Source organism: Rhamphochromis sp. 'chilingali', assembly GCF_963969265.1.
Source record: "Rhamphochromis sp. 'chilingali' genome assembly, chromosome: 10".
Classification (NCBI taxonomy): domain Eukaryota; kingdom Metazoa; phylum Chordata; class Actinopteri; order Cichliformes; family Cichlidae; genus Rhamphochromis; species Rhamphochromis sp. 'chilingali'.
This window is the reverse complement of record NC_137937.1, coordinates 30,548,631-30,559,748: the sequence shown is the minus strand read 5'-3', so window position 1 is coordinate 30,559,748 and position 11,118 is coordinate 30,548,631. Positions and strand designations below refer to the sequence as shown.

The window sequence follows — 11,118 nt, the reverse complement described above, 5'->3', positions numbered from 1 at the left end:
CACACACACACGCGCCCACACACATGCAGGCACATAAGAACCAACAAAACAAAATTTATATCTGCCACTCTCCCAGAGAGATGGGTGAAGGATGAAAAAATACTGTTATTATGAAAACTTTCTCAACTTGTGCCTCATTTTCACCTTTCTACTTACTGAGCTCATCATTTCTGTCCTTACGCTTTTATTTAACTATGTATCTGTATCTATCTAGTACCCCCCCCCCCCCCCCCCCCCCCCCACACACACACACACACAAACACACACAATAAAATAGTTCCTCTGTTAGCGCTAAACTAACCTTGTTGTCGCAGAGCAATAATGCAAAATTTGGAAGGTAAAAACCATTTTTTATCTCAGTGTGTGTTTAAACTGGTCACCAGCAGAAAAAGAACAGAGTAGAATTCAAAAGGGCAGTGCTAATAACAGAATCCAGAGATAGTTAATTTAAATGCTACATTGTATGAACAATCAAGTCCTGTTGTGCCAGAGACACCTTTCATTTATAACCCAGTCTGGGTGCATTTTTGTGCTCCCCACTTGCGTATCTCAGTGAACTGCAACTAAAATGCCTAGTTAAATTCTGCTAGTAAAATAATCTATGCAGATATTAAAAACTTTATCATGCGTGATATAAGCCATAAAATGAGAAGGATATTGAATTAATATTCATTAATTTTAAACTGCCTGTTTATTTTACTCGTCTTATTGTAACTTTTTATCGGCTATTATGGCACTTGATGTCCGTATTACTCTTTTTGTGTGCAGCACTTTGTGACTGTTTGTGAAAATTGCTTAATAAATAATCTTTTTCTTACTGACTCACTTAAAATCCTCAGGAAAACTGTTTAGATTGGCATGTTGAATCAATCCTTAACTGCTTTCAGTCTGGCTGTATTTGTGAAAAGCAGTCCAGGGACAGGAAGATGAGGTTGGAACCAGCTACATTTTTACAGTATTTTTACAGTACTGTTCAAAACTAAGAGCTCTGTGCAAGTTCTGTTTATTGCACACTTACCCATAACTTGAATTTCATTTTGAAAAGCCAAAAGTGATGAGTAATGAAGGATGAGCAAACACTGTATTTCTCTGTACAGAAAACATCCAGAAGAAACAATAGCATGATGTCATCCAGCTTCATTCAAGGTTAGTTTTGCAGAAAACGTTCACCCTGATGCCCAACTGCATTACAGTAAAACACCTCGTTGTCAGTGTGACCTTGGTGGACAGATTCACTGCGCACAATCCTGTGAATGTCGGGAAAGAGAAAAAGATGAGCACACAGTTGGTTGAACTTTTGACCCTATGTGGAAAACTAAAGAGAAAATGCTGTCTTGCTGTCCTGTGCAACTTGCACAGTGAATTCAGACATGAAATCAGAAGAAAAGCAAATGGAAATTAACCAAATTTTAATCAGGTACAGTTTTTGATCTTTCAGTCAACTCAAATGGATATACAGCACAATGTGGGGTGCCGTGTTTAGCACTGTTACCACACAGCAAAGAGTTTGCATGCTGCCCCTGTGGCCCTTCTCCTCTGCAGCTTCCTCCCACAGACCAAAAGTATGCTGGTTACGTTGGTGATTCTAAACCGGCTGAGCTGCAGCCCAGCTGAAGAAAATAGATGGATGGATAAATTTTTGTCACATATTATAATCGCAAATTAAATGACTGTAGCACATCAAAATAAAGAAAAACACACCAACAGACTTGTAGAACAAAGTTCTGTGGACCAGGGAAGCAATATTCAATCAAAATGATTTAAAGGGGAATGTCTGGAAAAAAAAGCTTATGACCCAAAGCATACATCCTCACTTCATCTGTTAAACATGGTTGTTCTTTTATGGCTTGGGTATGTATGCCTGCCTGCAGACCTGGCACAGTTATTTATGATTTCACTGATGAAAGCTACAGCATGAAGGGAGAGGTCTACAGGAGCGTTCTTTGTGTTCACATTCATTACTTATTAGGACAGCTATCTTAAACATATGGCCAAAGAGCTTTTTCAGGGTCAGTAGGCAGAATAATCTCAACAAGTCAGTCACCTGATGAAAATAAATAAAGTGATTGTGTAGGATTTTATATATTTGCAAATACTTTTGAACTTCCACAAATCATGTATTAAAAGAGCATGCAGTTCTCCAAATAATGATGGAAACCAGAACTCAAATTAAACTAAAACCTGCCAGTTAATTGATTTTTTTTTTATATTGTAATGTGCTCATTTACAGAGCATGACAAACAAAAATTTGTAGCTAGTGATATCACAGAGCTGAACTTTGTGCTCTGTCGCACATTAATATAGCATTAATTGCCTGCCATCAGCCTGACTGTTGCATGCATAATGCTGCAGCATTGTGGCGATTAATTTGTAAACAGGTTCATATACTCTAGATCCTCTCTCCGGCTGTATATTTCACTTTATTTATGCACACGTGTGCATAAATGATTTGTATCTAGGTGTGTGTGGGAACTTAATTAAGAAAATACTCAATGTCTGACTCTGCAAGAACCCAAAGCCCCAGTCACCTCATTTCTCCAGAGTCTGAAGGTGCAGAAAAGATATTTAGTGATTATCATTTTCCTTTCGTTATATTATTTTCATTCCATTCCCGACTTCCTGTGTTGTCACTTTTTATCAGCCCTCATCACATTTCTCTCTGACGTGCAGAATTCACTTAAAAAATGTTTTCCCTTTTTCTCCTTTGCTTTGCAATGCCACTCTAGCACTCACTTCCCAGCCTTTCCAAGTTCCATTTCCCAGATGGGCGCACAGTGAAAACCTTGGATCTATTTAGATACACACTTAATGACAATTTCCGCAAACACTTGAGGTATCTCCATTTTACTCAAATGCAGATTTGTCTAAACTGTGCTTGAAAGTGAAATTACATTCCCTGCTGTGCCTCGCAATTACGCTGGCAGCTTGGCAGAGGCACAGCAACTGAGTGGCAATTGCCTTGTTTAAATTAAGGCTTATATGAGATTATTTCATTCCTGTAATTGCCAAACAAATGCTACCAAGATTACAAAGAAACAAGATCCAAACCTAAAAAAGGTCATCACATTACCAGTCTTGTTTTTTACCACTTTCCTGATTTCTTTTTTCTTTGGTATTTGTTCAATTTACACGTTTCAGATCACACAAATTGTAATATTAGACTAAGATAGTGAGTAAATACAAAATGCTGTAAGGGAAAGAGCTATTCAAAGCTACCCGAGCATTTCTGGAAAAGTATTTTTGGAACGCTAACTTCAGTTTCATTAGCCACACCCAGACCTGGTTACTGTCAGACCTGCTGAATCAAGAAATCACTTAAACAGAACTGATTTGACAAAGTCAAGAAAGCTAAAGGATCTCAAAAAGCAAAACATGATGCTACCATCTAAAGAGAAACATAATCATTGACATCTATCAGTCTAAAAAGTCTAAAACAGTCTGAAATAAATTCATTTCGAAGGCTTTGGGACTCTAGTGAACCACAGTAAGACTCCAAAATCCACAAATGGAAAAACCCTGGAACAGTGTTGAACCTTCACAGGAGTGACTGGCAAACCAAAATTACTTCAAGAGTGCATCGATAGCTTATCCAGGAGATCACAAAACTGCAGGCCTCAGTCGCCTCAGTTTAGATCAATGTTCATGATTCATCAATAAGAAAGAGACTGGGGAAAATGGCTTCTGTATCAGAGCTCAACACACACACCAAGCTCATCTTACAATTTCCAAAAAACACCTTGATGATCCCTAAAAAGAGTTGGACTTTCTGGAAGGTTTGTGTCCTGGATCTGATTGAGATGCTTTTGTATTACTTTAAAGAGGCTGTTTAAGCTCAGAATGCTCGAGTGTGGCTAAAATAGAATAATTATGCAAAAAAGACCTCCACAGCGATGTGAAATATTTCTTTCTGCCAACGGTGGCAGATTAGGTTTGAGGGCAATGACCTTTTCACACAGTGGCAGATTTTTTTCCTTTACTAAACAAAATCATTATTTTAACTTTCCATTTTGTAATTACGCAGGGTATCTTATTAAGCATATAAATTATTTTATTATTATCTCTAAAATTCAAATTCATTTGATAATCCAAAACACGTAAGTGTGAAAACAAATTAGAAATCAGGAAGGGGACAATTTTTTTTCACAGCACAGTATAACTCAACAACCTGCTTTAATTCTTCTTCCTTCCTGCAGTGATTCACTTCACTCTGTAGTACAGAGTAATGGGATGTAAACGACTTGAGTCTGAAGACTGAAGTAACATCCATTACCTTAGCAAGACATAGCACTGGAAGACCAAAATCACAGTCTGAGGGCCTCACAAATTAACAAATGGGATGGACTTCACATAATTTATTTATTTTTACTGTAATATATTATATTGTTTTTTTCTTCTCTATGTCATGTTGCTTTTTCTATCTCCTCAAAAGATTTCTGATTAATTTCAGCCAGCATCATATATTGTAAAATGAAACCATGGTATTTTGAAATGAGGCCCTTCATGTGGCACTTTCATTTTCAAATCATTTTCAAATGTGATTGTTAAAAAGGGGCCTCAATGAGCCCACTAAAGTCTGACTCCTCTTTTAATATATCAGTCTTTGACATGAACGGTCAGTATGTGTGTGTGTGTGTGGAAAGACAGTTTCTTGTGTGTTTGTGTCATTGCTTTGTGAAAAGCATGGATAAAAAAAGAATGAGAGAAGCTGATGCTGGTTGGAAAAGGATGGTTGGATAAAAAGTGATGAGCCCTTTTGTATAAAACCAGCTACCAAAAGTACAACAGAGGCAGCGTCTCATTTTGTCCTTACTGCATTTAGATTGCCTAATTTACACATGAAATGAAGTAGCGTCGTATCCTTGTATAAGTACTGCCCATGTTGCGCTGTTAAGTAACTTTATATTAAACCATGTTGAACTATTAGATGTGGATGATTGTATATGATTTGCAAAATGCAATTGTTTAACTTGATAATTTATTGAATGTGTTTTAATTGCTAAGCATTGCAGTGTTCCTCGTTTTCTGTCACATATATTGTCACAACTGAGGATGCTCATGTTTTAAAGTCAGTTTCAGACAGTTTTGCTCTGCATGATCGTGAGTGGATATTCTTAACATGGCGATCTCAAGCACACAGATGAGACCATGAACACAGCAGCCACAAGCACCCGCTGTTCAAACCTTCTGTTAGGGCGGGGCAGTCAATCAAATGAAAGTTGGCTTAAAAGGGAAGGTAGCCTCAAAGGAGAGGAACTTAAATGACTTGTTTCAGACAAAGCAAGAACTAAGGAGCTGCACCAGGGCCCAGTTTAAGATAAAAACACATTTTTAGATTGTGATTTATATTGTTACTCTACTAGAGTCCAAGAATGAAAATATAAGTCTGAAAATGAGCACAATAGGTCCGATATGAAAAGATTTAGTAGGAATTTTAAGTTGGCTACAATTGCTAAGGACACAAAACAATATCAGCTAACATCAAAGCTGATAAGGCAAAATCAGCTGATTAGAAATCATCATTAAATTCCACTCTATCGTGTCCTCTTTTCCTATTGCTTCCAATAACTGACCCTCTATTTGCAGGTTTCCTTGGTAACCAATCAAGCAGGCAAACCAGCTACCACACAGGTTAATAATCCTGTGACTTGGCAGCAAATGTATGTAAATGTAACTTAATGAGCAAAGGAAAGGAGATGGTTTCTCTGAAGAGGCCTTTTTGGTGAACTAGAGCAGCCAGTAATTGAACCAGTGACCTTTTAAAGTGTTACCTTGAGGGTTGAAGCTTGGTGACTCAGGACTGGGACTGAGCCAGGTTTTGAGTAGCTGTGCAGGACACTGACCAAGACAAAATCAATATGGGGCACAGGAAACCTGAGAAGCATTAAAAACTGCTGAGGGGACTATGGCACAGAACTGACAGAGTAAAGATGAAAAGGGCTGACTGTCCTCTGACTGCAAAAGCCATACAAGAACACCAATCAGGCCAACCGACAGCTTTCATGTCATTAGATTTATTCATGTTTCCTTTTGTTGTTGTACTCTTTGGTTTATGCTTTTTTTAAATAAATCAATAAAATCAATAAACGTCTTCCTTTAAAAAATGAATTGCCATTAAATCTGGTAAAAATTCACGGATCCTAGAAGCTGAAACATATTGTCTCCCCTGATCCCATTATTTTTTTTTATGTGGCACCAGTAACAGATCAGTTCTTTGGTATGTTAAACTCTACAGGACGTGATTTTCTTTTCTACTTCCGTGACATAAAAACAAAAACCATATGCAATTTAAACTAGCCCAGCTTCCCCCTTAAGGTAGAGACTGCCAGAGGTCGTCTCAGGCAGGACTGCAATTTTTAGATTACTCCTTACTTTTCAGTACTTTGTTTTCACAGTATGGCAGCCACCACAGTTCAGGTCATTTCCACCTTGCTTCAGGAGAATCTCTGCTGTGACAGCCAGTGTCAACGTTCGTAGTGTCAACTTCTATAAATGCTGAAAAAATGTGATTTGCTCATTTACTAGAAACCTTTACAGGTCTTGGGCTTGCAGTAAAATATTCACCACTGACCACAATTGATAATCTTTGAAGGGTCAGTGTGACACAAAGTTGGTGTTTGCTTTGAGTGTAACTTTAACCAATGTCAAACTGCAGAAGGACACATGGCAAAGGTAAAAACAGGACCTCCACAGAGCTATATAAAAACAGCAGCAGTGCAGAAAACTGTCCAGAGATGCACAAGGAGAAAACCTAGTCGGGTAGATCAGGTAAAACGGAAGTCAGATATTGTCTTTTGATTTTTAGTGGACAGAGATGCAAAATGTTTTGCTTTTGCCTTGAATTTTAGAATTGTACCTTAAACCTTTGTGTTTCTTCCTTATCCATTCATCCATTTTCTTCCACTTATCCATTTCAGGGTTGTAGCGGCTGAACTCTATCCCAGCTGTCATGCCAGGATACACCTCATACACCTTGGACAGGCCACCAATCTGTCACAGGGATAACACAGAGAGACAGCTATTCATGCTCACGTTCACACTTAGAACACCAGTTATTCTAACCTGCACGTGTTGGGATATAAGTGGAAGCCGGAGTGCCTGGACAGGACGCACACAGGCTCAGGGAGAACATGGAAATGCCACACAACGTGTGACACAACACCACTGTGCCACCAGCTTTCGTCTTTAGTTGACTGATATTTAGATTTATCCTTGTAAGGTTGATTGATGGTTGTAGGTGTGAATGTGCGCGTGAATGGTTGTCTGCCTTTATTAGCCCTACAATGGATTGGGACTCTGTCCTGAGTGTACCCTTCCTCTCGTCCAGTGTCAGATGGTATCGTCTCTAGATGGATGAATCATTGATGTGATCAGTAAAACCAAAGCCCCCTCTCCCTTAAAAGCAGCATCAGACTAAAATTGGACAATTCTGTATATTATATATGTCTGTTGCAAAGTGGCAGAAAGAGTTAATATGTATGATGGAAAATACACTCAAACTAAAGACGGCCTGCAGTGTTTTACTTCCAATTTATGCCCTTTTGAACTTCATTGCTGTGTACTGGGAGTCAGGTGGTAAACAAAGCTTACTGTAAACAACGAGAAAACCAGTCACCTGTAACGATAAACTCCAGAGATGTCTTTACAGCAAGAAGGCAAGCAAGACAAAATAAATATTCCTTTTCAATTCCTCGACATCAGTATAGCAAGAGGGCATACACATAAATCAAGAAAAAAAACACGTACAAACAAAATGTATTTGCATAAAATAAATATGTGAAATTTTTCAGTGGCTTGTAAAAACACAAAATAGTAAAATATTGACCTGCAGAATGTGTAAATTACACACACTGCTGTCTAATTCATCCCACAGACCCCTCTGTGTATTTCTCTGCATGTGCTCTCTGTGTGTGCGCGGCTACTGCAGAGTGATTATATTAAGGAACACACAAACTCTGTCTCACACACACAGGTTCTGGAAGTAATACCTGCTGTGGTTGTTTATATTAAAAGCAAATGAAGAATATTGGCCACAAACTCCCAAACTATGGTCATACTGAACACACTCACGCCAACGCTTCTCACAATGTTTCCCTGCATGTTACTATCAACCAATGAGGTATATTACCTGTAATTTAAGTGCAGCACACACAGTAACACCTCTCTCTGTTTGACTTTCTCTCTCAGTGTGACAGTATTAGCAGTCTAGGACACCCACTGCTAATGTTATGAGAGGTCCAGACCAACTCGTATACAACTCAACAGGCCTCTGAGAGGACGTAGCCTCTTAAGCCCTCTTACCTACAGAGAGCCTCATATGCAAGGTACTCATGACTAGCCTGTTAATGACACTCAAAATGAGGAGGCGAAAGATGAAAGAGGCTGGCGCAAGGTGCAAAAAAAGCACCAACACTTCTACAGAAATAGGTAATCAGATGTTGAGAGAGTAGATATTGTTAGAGTACAGAAATAAGGAGGAAACGAAATCTTTCACCTATTTTAAAGGGACTATACAAGCAGAGTTCATTGAGACAAACATGTTGATGTTTTTATTTAATATAATGATGTCTGTGGACCTTCCTGCCATTGTGTTAGAGAGTGAGTTACACATGTGCAGTTCATGTTATTCATCATGTTTGGTGTGGTTATATATTTAGGGTACACTAACCGTAATAAGATGTCTAAATTTCCTCTTTTTTAGGCCTCCCAGACGTATCGCAATTCTGCTCTTTAAGAAGAAAAGCTCAATTCCAATCGCCAGTCTCAATAACTGGGGATCGGTCCGCCACGGTGTAAAACTAAACATATGACACAAATAACAAGAAATGTCAAAATAAAACAGGAAACGATGTAGACAAAGATACGCTGACATCTGGACTTGACACAGAAAAAAGATAAGACAACTGTGGAGACGCGCCTGAAGGAACAGGAAGGGATCACAAAAGAGAACTACCAAACCTTTCATGCAAAGTTACACCATTTAAAGTAGGTTATGGAGCTTTTAACATAAATCCCATTATGCTAGTTGAACAAGAAAATATTCAGGATTAGCCATTTAACTAACATCAATGCTAGCCTGCTATTATCATAGAATGGTAAGCTTAACGTCAAGGTGTAAGTCCATATTACCTGGACTATATCAATATTCAACATATACAAAGGTTAGTTAACAACAGTGTTGGTCAAGTTACTTGAAAAAAGTAATCAGTAACTAATTACTGATTACTTCCCCCCAAAAGTAATCCTGTTACTTTACTGATTACTTATTTTCAAAAGTAATTAATTACTTAGTTACTTTTTAAAAACACGATTTACAACCTGAAGAGGTGATAAAGCGATAGATCTTTCAGCCCAATTCTACTTTTTCTGCATAATCCATCATACAAAATGTAATCAAATGGAAAAGTCTCTTTTTTTAACTTGTTTTATCAGTTTTAATCTTTTAACTTTATGCATCAAGCAAAATTTTTATTATATGCAACATTCTCTGAGTTGAATAAATTAGTTTAACATTTAAACCTATTTTCTACACATTCCAGCACATAAAATATTTTTTGTGTTTACACTCACTCTTTCAAATAGATGCAAGTAAAACACAGCAGAACATAAAGTCAAAGACTCAGCGGTCCTGTTGCTCTATTTTCACCTGTAAAGCAGGACTGCGGTAGGCGGAGGTTTACCCTGGTGCAGGTGTGCCGCGGTCAGTTGAAGAATCCGCGAGTTTCTCTGTGAATTTCCCATTACCTCGTTGCTCACTCGGTACTTCCTTGGAAGTTTAGGGTTTTTTTTCGCTGTAAAAAGAAATTTTCTTCCCACGCACGATGGACGCTAATGTTTTTGTCACTTTTTATGGAATCAAACTCAAAGTAAGGTCAGTACTTCCACGCTTTAAACGCTGCACGCTCATACTCTCTCCCACAATCGATATGTGATCCACTGTTGATCTGCACACAGCTGCTGTCACTAACAGCGCACTTGCTTACGTCACTGTCGTGAGACATTCTTGCAAAAAAATCACGGTTTTAGTAACGCAGTAACGCAGCGTTCCTACAGGAAAGTAACGGTAATCTAATTACCGTTTTTGCAATAGTAATCCCTTACTTTACTTGTTACTTGAAAAAAGTAATCAGATTACGCGTTACTGCCCATCTCTGGTTAACAACATACTCACTTCAGAGGATAGGCCACAGAGATGTGCAGCTATGGTTTTCTTGCATCTCCAGCTTAGCATTGACTGACTTCCCAGCAGAAGAATAGGATGTAGCAGCAGCTTGTTTAAGCCATGAAGGTAAATCTATGTGATGAGATGTTTCGAGCACATGCATTTAAGGTTCGGAGAGTGGGCGGTAACAATGTCACAAATGTTTTTAGACATTTGCACAGAAACGTTTTGAAAGCAAAAGTGATCAGATTTGTGAAGCTGAACTTCAATAACTGTGCATAAATGTTGACTTTGTGATTGCGGTGATCATGTTTGGACATATGTATTTCTTAAATAGTTTTACGTGTGATCAAGTTGCTTTGTCTCTGTGTGTATATTGAAACATGCCTAGTTGAGTCCCCAAAATCTTTTAGTAAATTTCCCTCCATATTACTGCTATAGCCAGTGATTTATCAGGGCTAACTCTGCCTAACTTAAGCAATGTAATGCAAAGTGTCAGTCTGCTGACTTCGTGATCCTTTTACTTATTCAGCTGCTACACTTTTTTTCATCATGCCACTGATGAACATTTCATGGATGTTAATGTCATAAATAAAACAAGCTACAGATATTATCTCTTTACTTCATCGTCTGTTTAGAACCAGCCGCTGGGGGTCACAAGTGGCTCCTGGAGCTGGTCCCAAGCCCAGATAGACGGGCAGGTTGCATCAAAAAGAGCATGTGGTGTAAATTTTTTGCCAAATCAAATGCGCTGATCAGACGGATGATTCACTTTAGTCCCTGCTAAAAGGAAGCATCTGGAAGCAGAAGAGGAAGAAAAGGAGACTCCAACTTTTGTTCAGGAAATCTTTCATCTTGCAAAATGTGATCAAAAAATTCTCATAAAGGGATCATAAAAATCAAGAATGAACTTTTAAAGAACTTTTTCTTAAAGATCGCTCTGTAGAAGTGCCTTTATA

The 11,118-nt window shown here is 38.3% G+C and overlaps 1 long non-coding RNA gene across 4 annotated transcripts in view; it reads left to right on the top strand.

The window, feature by feature from the left end:
- Positions 1 to 11,118, top strand: part of LOC308404590 — a 91,294-nt gene that overhangs the window by 14,884 nt on the left and 65,292 nt on the right. The gene's annotated exons all lie outside the window — the stretch shown is intronic.